Here is a 17,719-nt window from a genome sequence, read left to right as displayed (position 1 = left end):
TCAGTCCCAGATTTCTTCACCATAATCCCAGACTAAATGGATATAAAATATATATATCTGACATATAGAAACCACCTCCTAAGAAAAAATAATCAGAATATACTTGAATTTTTTAAATTTTGAATTCGTTTTGAATTTGTACCAGTTCAAATTTCCATTTTTACATAGCAGATCTAACTGGTTAGGAAGTTGCTGTTTATTTCTTGATTGCCTATCCAAGAAGCAATTTAATTTCTAGGGTTCTAAAATGATTGAAGCATCTATAGAAGAATGTTCTTTGCTAGTTCTCAGTGAATCACCATGAAGACTCATGAGTTTTTTTTTAACGTTTTGAAGCCAGTTAAAAGTGCAATCCAATTTGGTAATTCAAAGAGTCATTATCCAGATTATCCAGATGCCCTGTCTCCCTTATTTCTTTGGTTGTTTGACCACCATTGGTCCATTTTTCCATTGAAAGAGAGGTTTGGACACTTGAGGGAAACCAGGTCATAGTTAAACAAATTGGTTTACCTAGCAAATAGCTCCATTTTTGGGGAGAAGTAGAAACTGTTGTTTCAATAGTGATTTTAGAATTATTCTAAGATCATTTATGATAAACTCTCCACATGTTGGTGCTATTTATATGGTGTGTGTGTGTGTTGTGTGGGTGCTGGGGTGGGTATATGTGTGCGTGTTGGGGTGGTGGGGAGGAGACAGCTGGCTATGATAAACAGTAGACTCTCTCTACAGTTCAAACCTGAAACACAGGACCAATTCTATTTTTAAAAGCTGTTATTTGCCAAAGTAGTTTTTTATTATTATTATTTAACCTGCTACCTCTTAGTCATGGAGTAGCTATGAGCACAAGTCAATGTCATTCTTTAAAAAATTATCCCAGTGGGGGCAATAAGGGTCTTAGGAAAGAAAACCCACACTTGTACCATAACATATGGTCTAACAAATTCACAATTGAGTGACTTTTTGTGCAGCTGTGGTTCAAATTATAGGCATTTCAGATGCTTAATGGTGACTTTAATTTACTGGGAGGAAGTGTATGCTGAGCATCTGGAAGGACATGATTTTACTTTAATCATTTTGATTTAGGTGACAGTAATTACAAGTATCATCATGGTCTATGGAAAAAACACTGGTTTTACTGTTACTTGCCAGGACTTGTTTCCAGTCTCCACCAGGGTATTTTTTTTCTTGGACCAAGAGGGGTTAAATCACCATTCTGAAAGTTTCTTTTCTATTTAAGTGCCTGGCATGAGCATGGATTCATAATAATGGAACAAATTGGTGAATTTGCTTAGCCAAACTGATAATACATTAAAAGATTAGAAATAGTGGTATTTAAGGTAACTTTAAAAAGCAGCGTTCACCTGCCCCAGAAATTTTATAGCTAAATAGGTGTGGCAACTTGAAAGACCCTGGAGTAACATAAACTGTTTCTGTCTCTGACTATGCAGGTAGTTTTGTGAAAAGCCCCACTAGGTATCCTGCCAAGAAGGCATTAAGTGTGGAGTGGGGCAAATGGCTTGCTCTCAATTCTTCAGTCATTCTGTTTCCTGTTTTAAAGGCGTAAAATAGAAAGGTTAGAATAATCATTTAACTCTAAATCCAGAGAAGAGATTTTAACCCAAGATCAAAATATCTTGGCCATCCAGAAGGCTTTTCAAATGGGAGGGAAGATCTAGGAGATATGAATAAACACAATTCAACAGGGACACATAATTAAGCATGCGTGGCACATGGTAGGGACTCAATAAGTATTTATTGGATGAATATATTAGAATCCCAACCAATAAAAACTTTATTAGAAGCTGGTTATCTAAGTTTCTAGAATTTAAAAGCGTCTTACAAAGATGAGCGTCTCAATGGTTTAAAATACAGGTAGATGCCCCTAAAGACACTTCTCTATTGAAAAGATTCAACTCTGTTGCTGGCTCTGCCAGTATCACTTTCCATTTCTGGGCTCTCTGAGTCTCATACTTTTCATCTGTTTAAGGAGTCCGTAACATATTTTCTTTCTGCATCACCAGGTTGTGGTGAAGATCAAATGACCAAATAGCAAGGCTTAATAAACTGAAGAGTGTTGGAAAATGCAGGATTTTCTATATTATCTTATTTATGTTGTCTCACAAAAAACGCTCCCTTTTCCTCTGTTCCTCTCCCACATACATACTGATAAAGATATTTGAGATCCAGGCACTGCATTTCTCCTGGACCTTATAAATAACAAAGCTTTCAGTCACGGACTAATTCAGAGAGGATGTACTCAATTATTTCAGAATGATCACGCCCACTTCTGTTCAGTTGGATTTGTTCTTTCATGGGTTACATGCTTTGAAGCAATTTCTCTTATTACAGCCTCCTTCCAAGGGGACATAGTGGAAGTTAAAGGACAGCAAAATCATATTTTCTTAGAGTTAAAAAGGGCATGAGAGATCTCAGCCCAGACACTCCTGCTACCTAAGCATAACCTCAAACAGAGAAAAGTGTCTTGATCATAGGAGATCACATCTCTAAACAGCAAAACTAGGTGTTTCCCAGGTCCCTCTCCAATGTTCTAGTGTACTTAATTTGACCAATTAAAATGCTTTGGGCATAGAAGGGTTAAAGGTCTTAGCTAAACCGGGTATGACCAATTCCCCCTGCCCTTCCTATCCCCCTCTTGGCATTTGAGAAGTGGCATTAGTCGAGAAGTCCCAGAGCCTATAGTGAAACATTTAAAGCTATGAATCCTTTGCAAATTTTTGGTTCTGTCCTTCAGATTAATTCTTGTAAAATCTGTAAAACACAGATTTTATAAAGAAAACTCTCAATACTAGATGCTTTTAATGTCTTGGTTATAAAAAATGTTTAACAACTTTAAGATATTCAAATTAGAGTAGATTGGTAAATTATGGAATATGTACTTAGGGGATTTGCTACAGGAATTGGAACTAAATATCCTTTAGATAAAGGTTTCATGGTGACAGTCTCCCAGTATAAATTCTTTCCCTAGCCAATTAGTTTACCAGTCATGCTAATCCCATTCACCTTGCTAGTGTGTGGTTTAGGAAAAGAACGTGACCTGATTCTAGCCAATGATCTATGAAGAAAGGTCTACTAGAAAGAGTTGGGGTTTCTGAGAAAGATAATCTTGCTCCTAAAAAATTCACACAGAATGCTTGGCCCCTTTACTTCCTATGGACAGAGTTATATCTGGATGTGATGCTCAGAACTGCTCCAACCATCCTGATGTCCACCTTGGGAATGAACCCAACACGTAAGCATTGCAGAGCTAGGGGAGATGTCAGAGAGGCAGAGCTAAAGCCCTGAGAAACTGTGTCTCTGGGAAAAAATAAATTACTTAAGCCTGTTTAATAGAGTTTCCCTGTTAACCTGTAGCTAAAGGCATCCTAATTGAAAATCTGGGTTACAGAAACTCCAGCTTTATCATTGATAATCCACCCTCACACTCTCATCTCTGTGAAAATGTTTCAAAACATGTAGCTTGTTGATATATGGCCATACCCTGTAAATTTCTCTGGAAGGAAATGTGAGTCTCGGAGCAAAGAAATTATAATTATTTATAAAAGCTCTTCCTGAGTAATCTACTCTGCTTGCTTCAAGTGAGTTAGAGAAAGGATAAAATTAACCAGATGTTAAGGAGGGAAAATCAATCAACAAGCCTTTATTGAGTATCTATTAGTGCCTAGCATTCTACCAGGGATTTAATGAAGTGTAGGTAAATTATCTGTATTATTTTCATGAGAAAGACTGTTTATATTCAATTATCTGTTTCTAAAGGAAGTTTTCTTAATTCCCAGCCTGATAGCTCTTGTGCTGTTAGTACTTAGTACAGAGAATGTGCTTGATGAATTTGTGTTGACTTTTCTTTGCTAGCCAACATGAAGGCAGCCAGATCCTGCCAAAATCAGCACTAAAACTATTTCTCAAGAGTAATAACAATAATATTCTTTTCCTTTACAGTACCTTTAATCCAAGAATCTTAAGCTTATATAAACATTTGCCCAACAATACATTCAGAATCTCAATATTTGGTTGATGGGGAAATTCAGCTAGATGCAAGAACACGGAAATAAAAATAGAATCTAGAATCTTGACTCATAATGCTCTTTCAATACTACTGTCCCCACCTAACCATTCAAGAAAAATAAAAAATTACAGAGGTTTCAGCAAGATAAACAACTAAGCTTTTCCAACCCCAACTGATGAGTCACTATTTCTCTTTTCCTGCCTTTTAAGATTATGTTTAATTTTTTCATTTTTATTACATTTTATTTTAGACAGCGGGAGCTTTGAATGCCAAAGGATGGGGAAATAAAGCTGATTACATCTATCTCAGTATCTTGGGTCTGCAAAAACTCTTGGCAATATTTAAGGAATGAGGTTTTTTTGGATATTTACAGAGCTTCCTGTTGGATTAAAATATTGTCAAAACAACTGTTCTCTTGGTTCTTAAGTAATTCTTTTTCTAAGTTGAAAGGGAAGAAAGTCATGGAATCAAGTTATGGAGAAATAAAATATGACAATGCATTAAATCTCCAACATTCTCAGGTTCAGAAAATTATGAAGAGAGCTTTGAATTCCACTATTTGGGATTTAGGATAAGTCAACAGAAGCAAAGTAGAAGTTTAAGAAAGTTCATAGTGAAACTATGATTTCATGACATTATCTTTAATAGACAACAAACTCTCTTTGAACACAAACAAATGAAAATTAATAAGCAAAATATAAATTAATCATATCCTAAGAAAGTAGACTCACCAGAGTCTCAACTTGGCAACATCTTGATTAATCTATTATATAGATTATTATAATACTATTATAATAATGATAATTATTCTATCTTGATCCATAAAGACTTTGAACTGAAGTATCTTCTTAGAAAGTAATAATATTACCTTAAAAAAGTAATTCTATTTGACTCATTCCATTTGTGTATCCTTCCATTTAGGTCTATGTTAGCCAGGGGTCTAATTCTGTCCAGCACACAGCTAGTCAGTTCTCAGAAAGCAGCTTGAGAGTGAAGATCTTACTAACACATCCCCACCTTTCCCTATAGCTGAGTTTACAAAGATAGTATAGATGAAGATGCAGATTTTCCTTTAGTTTACAATTTGAGTCTCTCATCAGTAATTCTCAATCATCCTTGCCAGGGACCTGAAGGTGTGATGTCATAAACTGCGTAAAAGGATACATTGAAGTTGAAGTTTAATATGGAAACCCAAGCTACCACAAGAAACAGATCTAAATTTAACCCGTGTTACCACTTACATTTTAGTGGAATGCCAAATTGTATGTATTATTGGAGGTATACCTTTGTCTTTTTTTTTTTTTTTCAGATTAGGCAAGATCTGTCCATCTCTTGTTAAACTTGCTCTAAAATGACAACTGATGATTGCTTTCTAATTTTCAAAGAACCTTATTATTACTTAATATATTAACTGCTCATCTCACAACTGCCATATGAAATAATTTGGTTAAGCATTATTATTGCCACCATTGTCACTTGCTCTATGTGGTTCAGTGGAATTGGCATTAGAATCTAGTCTCCTGATTTTTCATCCACTGATCTTCCCTCTCTACTGTTGCTATTTTCCTACGATCCTAAAATATGTGTGGATTAGCCTTTCTAACCTAACTCCTTTCTATTAAAATATTGTTACAACCTTCATCTTTATTTTCCTATACTGTCTCCATAAGAACTGAATCACCACATAAATCTTCATTTCTAAGCACAACTTCTCTTTAGTATTGCTAAAAGTTATTTGATAGATCTATCCTGTATCCCAAAGGCTGATGAACTTCATTGTGGACCATAACCTCCCTGCACTTAAAAATCATTCAAGATATAAACTGCACGCCCATTGGACCAAGTCTGCATGACAAAATCCTTTACAAAATCTTTAAAACTTTCTGAAATCGCTATAAGCTACCCAGTTTGGGTGGTGGTGGGGAGTGTGGAAAAACAAGAAAAATTCACATGATAGTCAGCTATTTGAAATGGTTGAGCCAAATTTACTACCGAACCATAAAAGAAATACAAAGACCAATAAATCCAGGTCCTCTATAAATTTCTTCATTATTATGCTTTCTGCTATAACAAAGTACTTTATCTGGCATCAGAATTACATTAATGCTCTGTTCACACTGCTCTTGCAAGAAACAAACACTGCTTTGTGTCTAAGTTTTCCACATGGTTGCCCTGATGAAACATATGCCATTAGAAGACAAATATATTGATGCAAATAAAAAAGAGCAAATTAATTCCAGAACCTAGTTAGAGATAAAAGATGCCAACTCCTTATTCTCAGAAATGCAACATATAAAATGTCATTCTGGGCTTTACTTGTAAGGAGAAAGCATGCTGCAACTTCACAACTGACAATTTTTCTAACTTGACATTTGGTCCACGGCAAAAATGCTGAACAGAATTGTGGGCAACTTCTTTCTACTGCTTCTGGCTAGTCCAGTCAGTAAATCTTAATGTTACTATTGAAGATGAATGAGCCACACAAAGATCTCTGTAATGTTTTGGTATAAATGCAAAGAGCCAAATTTTGAAATTTCCTGGATAAGCAAGAATACCCTTTCCTGGGAGGACTTGAAGTGCTTCCTTTTTCTGGTTGAGCTCTGATTCTACAAACCTTCCTTGAAAATTCTGGTACCCCTACCAGAAACTGAGAATAAAGGGAAGATACTGTAAACCTTTCTTAACTGTTACCCATAAAAATTATCAGTAAGTGCATACTTCATTAAGTAATTATTTGCTAGAACACCTGATCCAATAGAAGAGAGATTTTTACACATGAATAAGATGCTTTCACTCTCAATCAGCACATCTAAGCCAGTTGGCTTCCACATTTCAGACCAAAGCTGAAGTAAAACTGTTTTCAAAATAACTGAATGAAAAGTGAAAATTAAAACAAATTTTAACAGTTACACAGGGTACAATCTGAATGAATTCAAGATTTATGCATGCTTATTTTCACTGAATTCACTTGTAACTGTTTGTAGTGTGAGATATAGCCTTGGATAGTTCCATGGAAGCTGGAAGAAACGGTGCTGATCCTAAAATTCTGATATAACATTTATTCTTTGAAAATAATACACACCTCTTCCATCACCATGCAATCTAGTTCCTGATGTATACAGAGCAATTCACAAATAATGAATAGGGTAATAAATAGCAGTACAAATGTTGGCTGTTTGGGTAAATGATGCCTTCCTTCTCTTGGGAGGCATAACCATCCATTCTCACACAGAATGTTCTTGAAAAAAAAACTTGATTTTGATGCTAATGGTCAAGTATGAGTTAGAAGAAGTGGAAGGAAGGATGCAAACAAGTGCTAGTCAGAACCTTACAAAACTGATGGTCATGTCCTATTCCTACCTTAGAATTTGTCTCTGTATCAATTCTCTTTAAGGAAAAAAAAAATAACAAGAAATTAATGTAAAAGACAACTGCTTTAATCCCACCAAAAAAAAAAAAAAAAAAAAAAAAACCCTCTAGACTATAACCCTCTTCTGGAATTTGAAACTTGGTCTTGAAATACTTTGGTCCTCAGTATTTGGAGTTTAAGCAGTACAACACTGAATCCTGGAGTAGAAGGATTTTGCAGGTTTGCAAAAGGTCTCCATATCACCAGCAGCTAAAAGTCTCCCTTGGGTAATATTTGCCCAGCATATCTGAGTCTTTCCATCTGCAGAATTCCCATTGGTTTCAAGGTGTTTTTGACTAGAAATAGGATGTAAAATCCCAGATCTCACCCAATACTTAGAAGACAGGAATATACTTTTCTTCCACTTTGACTTCCTAGTCACAAATATTCTCCATTTTGTTAAAATCAACTAAAAGATAAATTATATCATGTTAAAGTAATAAAATGGAAGAATATAATGGATCCTGAGTGTCAAAATTCAAGCACAGACAGCCATAGGGATGTCTTCCAATTCAAATTATGTTTGTGATTGGTTTTTCTCAGGTAAGAACAAGGAGAGAGGAATAAAATACAAATAGCTGCAATATAATAAAAAGAGAGAGACTACTATATGATTAGAGTTACTAAGTATAGAATAAAATATGAGTGACAAAATGGTTTTGCTTTATAGATAGAATTAGGTATGGCGCGCATCATTGCTAGCAGGAAAGAGAGGTTGAAGGGACTCATGGGTGGGTTGCTAGATGAGAAAGAGGGGTTTATTGAACTTATCAAACACATTCTACAGGTTTGCTACAGGTACTGTATTAATAGTTTAAGCACAAACTATTTAGAAGGGTAACTTTATAGACACAGGTCACCCCAAGCTTTAAAACATTTTAGTTTTTCAATGGCTCCTGAGTCCTGTTGGTACTCTGCAGATGAATGATCTGGTCATTTAGGCTACTTGCCTCTGGACGGTTGGGAATCACATTTATATTAGAAATTGTCTGGAGTTAATGGAAATAACCTCCAAGTCAAAGGAATTGGGTTCGACCCTCTGTCATATCTTTAGTGTACAACAGGGCCTTTGGCGTTTCATGCACAACTTCAACTGACACTAGAGCACTAGAGGCCTGATATATGCACAGCAATTCACATTTGAAAACTGGCTATTTTAGTGGGAGAGCCAAACAGAGTGCAACTGAATAAATATTAATTCATTTAAGCCCTTCATCACAAAATCCTAACAGGTGTTAAGATTTGACTCCTGGTATACTAGTACAAGGGATCTGGGTTTTCCCCCCCTTTTCTAATGTTATGACAACTGTCATCTATCTAATAAAACCCTAAATTTACATCCTTTTATTCCTAAAATGCATCATTCCTTATATAGGAATTATCCTGAGGAAATAAGCTATATAAACTCTGGCTATAAAAATGTTCACCATAGTGTTATTTACAATAGATCCAAATTTAAAGCATCATAAATATCTACAAATACAATATTTTTTAAATAAATTACAGTTAAAACAAGATATAATGGGAGATGATATTTGAAAAGAATGGAAAGAATGCCAGTGAAAATGGCAGAGTAGGAAACTCCGTGGGCCCATCCCTCAAGAGAAACCATAAAAAGCCTGGCTAAAAATGTCATAATCAACTTTGTGAGAACTATAGAAAATAATTAGATTTACAGCAGTCAAGTAAGTGTTTAATCAAGGAAGGGTTAACTGAAACCCAATAGGAGAACTTCCTGGTGTTGTAACTTACCTTTATCCCACTCAACCCCCTCTAGCACAATGGCAGTCTTAAGGGCAGCAGCCCACAACCCTGGTATGAATTCCTGGTGCTGGTGGAAACAAAACGGACTTTATTCTCAAAGATTAATTACCTTAAGTGCCAATAGATTATTAAGTGCTCCAATTAAAATATAGAGTTTGGCAGAATGGATTTTTAAAAAAATGATCCAACTATATGCTGTCTTCAAGGGACTCACTCACTTTAACACAAAGACACAAATAAGTTGAAAGTGAAAGGGTAGAAAAAATATATTCCATGCAAATAGTAACCAAAAGAGCATTGGGGTTGCTATACTGATAACAGATAAAATAGATTTTAGGTTAAAGTTATAAGAGATAAAGAAGGATATTATATATGGACAAAAGGGTCAATACATCAAGAAGATTTAAAAATTATAAACATATACACACCTAACAAAAGAACCCTAAAATATATGAAGCAAAAACTGACAGAATTGAAGGGAGAAATATGAAGTTCTATACTAATAGTTAAAGACTATTATATCCCACTTTGAATAATGAGTATAACAACTAGACAGAAAATTAATAAGGAAATAGAGAACTGAAACAATACTATAAATCAACTAGACCCAACAGACATATATAGAACATTCCACCCAACAACAGCAGAACGCATATTCTTCTCAAGTACACTTGGAACATTTTCCAGGGTAGATCATATATTAGGCCACAAAATGAGACTCAACAAATTTTAAAGATTGAAATTATACAAAGTATCTTCTTCAGATCACAATTAAATGAAACTAGAAATCAATAATAGAACTGTAACTCACAAATATGTAAAAATTAAACAACATATTCTTGAACAACCAATGGGTCAAAGAAGAAATTAGATGGGAAATAAGAATATACAAGTTGAATGAAAATGAAAATGAGTCCAGGGACTATGAAGCATGAAATAAAACCATTAAAACTAATGTAAAAGTATATATACTCACACGGAAAGATTATCAATATTGTATCAGTTTAAAAAGGAAAAGGCCAACTGAAAAATGTAGATATGTATAGATAGATCCCACCAAAATACCTCATATACACACATTCACACGAAGAGAAAAGCATCTGAATAGATCATGGTAAAATGTCCACTATGACTATCTTTTGTTGACCACTTTTGATATTATGTTTATTTTAAATTTCTGTTTATTTGTATTTGTAAATTTCCCCAATGAATATATACTACTTGAGTAAACTTTAGTTAAAATTTAATGAAAAAAATTTAATGAAAAATAAATAACTGCTGTTATGAGGAAATAATTGGACATGTGATTTGGGATAGAATTCTTCAGTTACTATTTTTTAAAACATAAATTCTCTGAAACAAGCTGATGAAGAAAAGAAAATAGAGAGGAAATTATTTAAAGCCAACAAAATATTGCATGCATATAACAGGCAAATTTCAACAAAATTATTGTATGTAGACTTTTGAAGAATTTTTTAATCAGAATATTTAGCTACTGCCCTAGGTTGTCTTTGATGTGATTTACAGTTGGGTAACTTTGGCTTTAAGGAGAAAGTAAACATACCCTAGCATTTAGCAGCACTATTTCAGGTGACTGATTATTTCACTGCTACCAGTATTTGGAGCAGGCATTTCAAGATGATCAATCCTCTGGGGGAAAGAAAGGAATTTTCCCTTTTTGACAATCTGAGGATCTTTAGGACTCTTAGCATGCTTGCTTTTTTTTCACATTGTTGGAAATCCCATTTTGCATTAGATTAGTTTCAAGGATAAAAATGTTATAGGACTAAAACTTCCAAACACATTTTTCCCTCTGGAGCTTTGTCTTTGTTCTAATATAAGGAAACTTAAATCATCTCAAAGTCATGAGTAAGTTTGGTATGGAAAAACTCAAGTCATAAAATGTGAATCAGATCATTAAACATGGACTTAACTGGCAATGGAAAAGCAAGAAGAGACTTCTTTTGTCTTTTTATTCCCAACCTTAGTACAAAATATGGATCATCTTTATGAGGATTAAACTTGAGAATGTTCTGCCCCATCACAGAACAAAGAACAGAGGAACTGACAGTACTCTTTCCATTATTTTCTGCAATATAAGATGCTACTCATTGGGTTTTTCAAAAATTCCAAATTAAAAAAATACAAGAATAATGTAAGGACTTGTCTGTGTTTGCAAAACATTCAAAATTTTCAGCAGAAATCCAGCTCCACGTGACCCCCGACATTTCTTAGCCCTGCATCCTGGTTCTCACTAGCTTTGTTCTCAGAGAAAATGACTTTGTCTTTTTCCCTCATCCACTATGCTGCCTCTTCTAGTTTTCCTCGCCATTTAGCTGAGTGACAGACCTTTCCCATTTTTGTGTGTGAAGGATGCCTTCCTCTTTGGCGTGTTAACTGTAATTTAGATTTGTTTTATGACAAACAGTGACATGACATTGCATAATGAATTCAAGGAGGGAAAAAATGACAATCTGTAATGTCTCATAGCTATCTAGAGAGAAATTACAGACTTCCTCCTAGATGTGGGTCCCTACAAATCAAGACAAAAATGATCTGGCTTTCTCTGGCCGGAGAATACTTCCAACTTACACTATTGGAAGAAGAGCTTCCTGTTTGTAATTTTTTTTTTTTTTGCTTGTTTTTATCTCCTTTCACTACATTTTTTACACTTTCATAGTCAGAAACATTTCCTCAAACACATTCCAGTGCCTGATACGCAGACATGCCTGAGTAACTGAACTACAGGGAGTCTTCTCACCTATGAACATAGTATATATCTTTATTCACTAAAAAATTCTTTATTGTTTCCAAAGGCATCTATAAAGTTTCTTGGAGGTTTGTTACCAGGTGCATTGCACTATTTATTCTTGTTTTGAATGGAATATTTTCTTTTAACACATTGATTAACTGGTTCTTGATCATGCATAGGAAAATTTTGTTTTGTTTTGTTTTTTCACAGTAGTCTTTCGCAGAATGAATTTATTGAAGAAAAATTTATCTGCAGTGAAGCATATAGCACAATACAGTTTCACAAACTCAAGACAGTCCCCAGGTTGTAAAAAGATGCCTCCTTTGTGTTATCTTCCCATTACTGACTCCACCCGAAGAGTAACTGCTACCCTAGCTTCTAACACCGTGGAATAAGTCTGCCCATTTTTGAATTTCATATAAATGGACTCAGACATAATGAAATCTCTTGTGCCTGGCTTCTTTCATCCCACATAACGTTTGCAAAATTCATCTTTATTGTGTATAATTGACATTCATATTTCTGAATAGATTTTTTTTTTGCTAATATACCACACTTTAGTTATCCACCCTATTTTTATGGGAACTGGGTAGTTTGGAGCTATTGCAAATAGTACTCCTATGAACATTCTTGAACACATTTTGTACATTTTAACTTATTTATATATTTTTGGTGGTTACACACAAAGGAATGGAATAGCTTGATCATAAATTTAATAGGTACTGCCAAACAGATGTCTACAGTGGTTGAACCAATTTATAGTTCCACCAGCAGTGTATGAGAGTTCCACTTTAATTTAGTACATAACCTGTCAGTATTCCAGAGTTCCAGTTATTCTGCATCCCTGTTGACACTCGGTATTCTGTACCATTTCTAGTCATTTATTGTAGTATTGTGTAGTACTATCACACCCTGGCTTCAGTTTTGCCCTTCTCTGATGCTAATGAAGACAGGTACCTCTCTAATTATGTATTGACCACTTGGATATTATTTGTAAGGTGACTGTTTAAGTCCTTTGCTCATTTTTCTTTTGTGTTGTCTATCTTTTTCTTATTGCTTTATAGGAGTTGTTTTTTTTTAATATATCTTGGATATGAGTCCTTTGTCAGATGTATGTATTGCCAATAGCTTCTCCCACTGAGGACTCTCTTAATGGTCCATTTTGATATAGTCTAATTTATCATTTTTCTTTATGGTACTGCCTTTTGTAATGAGTTTAAAAGTTTTTGTCTACTCCAACTTTACAATGATATTCAAGCTATTGATTATTAGACACCATTCCTGTATCTGGCCACTTTATTAAACCTTCTTATTGGTTCCAATAATTATGGCATTAAATTCTTTTTTTTTTCTCCTTTTTAGGTAGGTAATCATATCATCTGAAATCATTGACTGTTTGAGGTCTTACTTTTCATAAAAGTCAGGAAGTAACTGAGATACATGATTAAATTAACATAAATGATACAAGATTGTATTATTTTACATGCCAGGAAGTTCCAAGACAGGGTGGCAGCAGGTACAGTGTCACGTTCTAGTTCTGCTTTAGTGAAAGTCTCTTTGCTTTGTTATCCTCCTATGTTGACTTCATCCTCAGGCTGGTGGCCAAGTGTTGCAGTGAGTCCTGGTTTGCTGAGAAACTTGTAGAAAATGTTTCATTATGATTGGATGTTAAATATTCTCAAACGTTTTTTCTGCAATGATTGAGTTAATAATGTTTTATTCTCCTAAAGAGTTGATTAATATACCAATGTACTTTCTAGTTTTGAATCATCCTTGAATTCCTCAGGTAAGTATATTCTCAAGTATCTTGTTGCAATCTCCTGCTGGATTCAGTTTGCTAATATTTTTATAACATTTTGGATTCTTTGTTTATAAAAGAATGGGCCTATAATTTTATTTTCTTGTGTGGTCCTCAGCTTAATTTGGCATCAGGGTTAAACTGAGTGCCCTAATTCCTCATATTTTTCTATGTCTTAGAGCAATTTGATACATTAGAAATTACAGTGGATCCTCATTATTTGTGCATTCTGTATTTGTGAATTTGCCTACCAGCTAAAATTGATTTGTAACCCCAGAGTGAATAGTTGCAGCACTTTTATGGTCATTTGTAAACAAATGCAAAGAGGGAAAAAATTTGAGTCACCCTCCACACACATTCCCAGGGGAAGTCAAGCAAGGCGATGCTCTGCCTTCTTGCTTCAGCTCTCCCTCTGTGATCAAGTATCTTTTTCATGGTCTACTTAGTGCCATGTGTTTTTGTGCTTTTTGTTGGTGATTTTGCAGTTTAAAATGGCTCCCAAGTATAGTGCTGGGATTCTGTCTAACATTCCTAAGCACAAAGAAGGTTATGACATGCCTTATGGAGAAAAATCTGTGTTTGAAATAAATTTTATTCAGGCATAAGTTTTTGTGCAGTCGGTCATGAGTTCAATGTTAATGTATCAACAATATCTGTTAAATAAAATATCTTTAAACAGAAATATACTTAAAAGTAAGTTCTGTATTGACCAGCTGGTGAAAATGTTGTTGCCAAAGGCTCAGAGGACTAACCTTGTATTTCTCCTAGGAGCAATAATTCAGTATTCACTAATTCAGTGTTAACAGTGACTTTATAGAGCATAATTGCCACAAATAACAAGAATTGCCTGTACCTGTTGTTTGAAGAGTTGACAACAGTCACATTTATAGAGACAGATCAATAACTACCATTGGATTTATTTTCTGGCATTGGTCTGTTCAAGTCTCCTACTAAGCCAAATTTGGTAATTTACATTTTCCTAAAATGTGTCTGTATCATCTGATATTTCCCGGTTTTTACTGGTGTTCCTTTTTATAATACTTTATTCCCTTGTGTATGTTTCATTTTTGTTCCTAATCTTATTATTTGGGGTATCTCTTTTTCTTTGATACCTGTCAATGTCTATCTTTTGATGTTTCTCTCTGAGTGTTTTCATATAATGGGGTCTTATTTTGTGATTATTTTTGCTATTTATTTGTTTTCTGTTTCTTTAACATCTTCTCTTATCTTTATTAATTCCTTTCTCCTCTTTTCTTTTTTTTAAGTTTAAAATTTAGTCCATTTATTTTAATTATTTCTTATATCCTAAAAAAAATCATATTTAAGACTTTAAATTGTCTCTTGACTCTCTCTTTGGCTGCATCCCGTAAGATTTTATATAAAATATTTGCTGCTGTTTATTTACAACATATTTTGTAGCTTAATTTTTATTTTCTTGAACCCAGGAGTTATTAGAAGAAGTCTTTTTTCAAGGTACAGATAATTTACGTATCAGTTAATTAATTAATTTCTAATTTTACTTCATTGTCATCAGTGAATGTGGCTTGTGTTTCTTATCTATACTAATACACAGTTAGTTAATCTTGTATTAATGAAAGAGTACGAATGAGCCTGAATGTGTTTGAGAAAAATGTACATTTTCTGTTTTGAGGGACACTAAGTGAAACAGAAATGAATCAGCTCAAGCTTGTTGATTATATCATTGTAATCCTCTTTCTTCTTACCTATTATTTGTCTTCTTGACCTGTCATCTCTGAAGAAAGTGAGCTAGGGTTTCCCTTTATAACTGTGAGTTTCTCAACTTATCCTTATAGTTCTACAATTTATTTATTTATTTATATTCATATATAATTCTCATTCCATAAAATTCACCCTTTTAAAGTATACAATTCAGAGGATTTTAGGATATTTAGACACTTGTGCAATTCTAATTCCAGAATATTTCCATCCAAAAACCCCACACCCACAAGTACTCACTTACATTCTCTCCCCTCTCCCTAGATCCTGGCAATCACTGATCTACTCTCTGTTTCTATAAATATGTGTAACTTGGATATTATGCTATACACCAGAAACTGACACATTGTAAATGACTATACTTCAATTAAAAATATATATTTATATATAAAAGCATATGATTGGTTGTTCAACTACTCAAACTGGAAAGCCTAAAATTGACATTTTTATTCCAAATGCTAAATAGAAAATATTCATCAACCCATGAAACTCACCTTATAGCAGCCTGATTCTGCAGAAGCCTGATAGTCCAGAGATGGAATTAATATGGTCCTGACCACATACTTGAACTTCTAGGAGGGTCACGGCTCTTCCCTCCTAATATCCGCACTAGTCCTAAGAAAGATAAGCAAAGGGAGACCTTAGAGATGTACAATTAGGCCATGATGCTCAGAAAGTTTAAATAGAACTTTATGTCTTTGTCTTTTTTCTCTTGTAACAGTCCTCTTATTCATGATCCAATCTCTTCTCTCTCATATTTCTCCTATAATTAAAACCCAGAGGCAGTTACTTCTTCCAGGGTACTTAGGAACTTTCTTTTTGTCTTATCATAAGCCCTTACGTGCATCTTACAGTGAAAACTGACATTTAGATTCCTAAGCTCTATTTTTTATATATAAAAGTGAATTTTGGAATTTGAAATCTGTTTTCTCTACTGCATAAGCCTCATCTTCAAAATTACTGTTTTATTAGAGGCTCAAAAAGCCTAATTTGAGGCTGAGCAATAACTTTATTGTTAGAGAAGATATATATTCAACCCCTGAAGTACTGAAACCTGTTGATTCAATGGAACGGAAATCATATGTCATAATGATTTAAAGGGAATTAAAAATATCTTGACCTAACATTTAAAAAAAATACCCAATTGATTCTGATTGATTTGATTTCTCTGTGGTACAAATGGCCTGAACTTCATTCAGCGGCTTACAGTAACAGATGTGGTAAATTATATTATTGCTTCACCATTTTTCCTTCCCTCCTCAGCTGAGACATATTTTTAGCAGAGACACTTCCCAATGTCACTAGCTTGGAGTTTGGCCAGGTGACTTGCTTTGGCCAATGAAACATGAGAGGAGACATGTGCACTACACTCAACCAGACTTGAAATGTGTAGGTGTGTTTTGGTTGGTCCTGTCACATTCCTGCAATCCCCCATGAAGAGATATTGTCCCAGGGCACCACAGTTTCTTCATTCTGAACCCCAGAATAAGGAGACATATGGAACAGACCTGAATCTAATTCACAACCTGGTGCCAAGCCAGCCAAACCCAGCCCAACAAAATCCAGCTGAGCCATAACCCTATCCACAGACCTATGAGCAAGAAACCAATGTTTGTTGTTCTAAGTCAACTGAGATTTGGGGAGAAATTTGTTATATAGCATTGTTGCAGCAAAATGCTGACTAATACAGTAATCTTGTAGTAAATTATTCTTGCATGTTCTATATTTTATGTGATTCATAGTAGATTTGATTCAAATTATACATCTGATTCTCCAGTTTAATCAAGTCTGCATATGAATTAGCAAAGAAAAGTAGTCTGTACTGTATAGTTTTTGCAACCACACTTGGGTGGATGCAGTGGAAATATATCTGCATGTTTCTGTTAGGTCAGAAATATTTCAAAAGGTTTCTACTAACAGGTCAAGAACCTAGCAAGGTCTTCACATATGCAAGGCCTCTTACTTTATCTTAGAGTACAGTCACTCTCACAGGCTTTATATTGGCCCAGAATAACATCCCATCTAGTGGGAGGAGGAGTACAATTTCCTCATGACTAGCTGTTCATTTATATAACTCAAGCACAAAGGCAGCATCCTATCAATGTGATGATGGGGAATCAGGGACGAATTTTGGTATTCACATAGTATGGTGGATATCTATCTCCTCCACCTTATGGTGATGTCTATGATGGCCTTTCTAAATAACTCAGGGTATCAGAGGCTTGCTCTCTCCCA

General features: G+C 34.6%; 1 protein-coding gene across 12 annotated transcripts in view; it reads right to left on the bottom strand.

The window, feature by feature from the left end:
- The window catches only part of MTERF1 (mitochondrial transcription termination factor 1), a 495,795-nt gene that overhangs the window by 253,947 nt on the left and 224,129 nt on the right, over positions 1–17,719 (bottom strand). For all 12 annotated transcript variants that reach the window (XR_012508240.1, XR_012508235.1, XR_012508230.1 and 9 more), the window contains one exon: positions 15,979–16,099. The gene's annotated coding sequence lies outside the window, so the exon portion shown is untranslated. The remainder of the gene's footprint in view (positions 1–15,978; positions 16,100–17,719) is intronic.

This window comes from Camelus bactrianus, chromosome 7 (assembly GCF_048773025.1).
Source record: "Camelus bactrianus isolate YW-2024 breed Bactrian camel chromosome 7, ASM4877302v1, whole genome shotgun sequence".
Taxonomy (NCBI): Eukaryota; Metazoa; Chordata; class Mammalia; order Artiodactyla; family Camelidae; genus Camelus; species Camelus bactrianus.
This window is presented reverse-complemented; position numbering and strand designations above follow the sequence as displayed.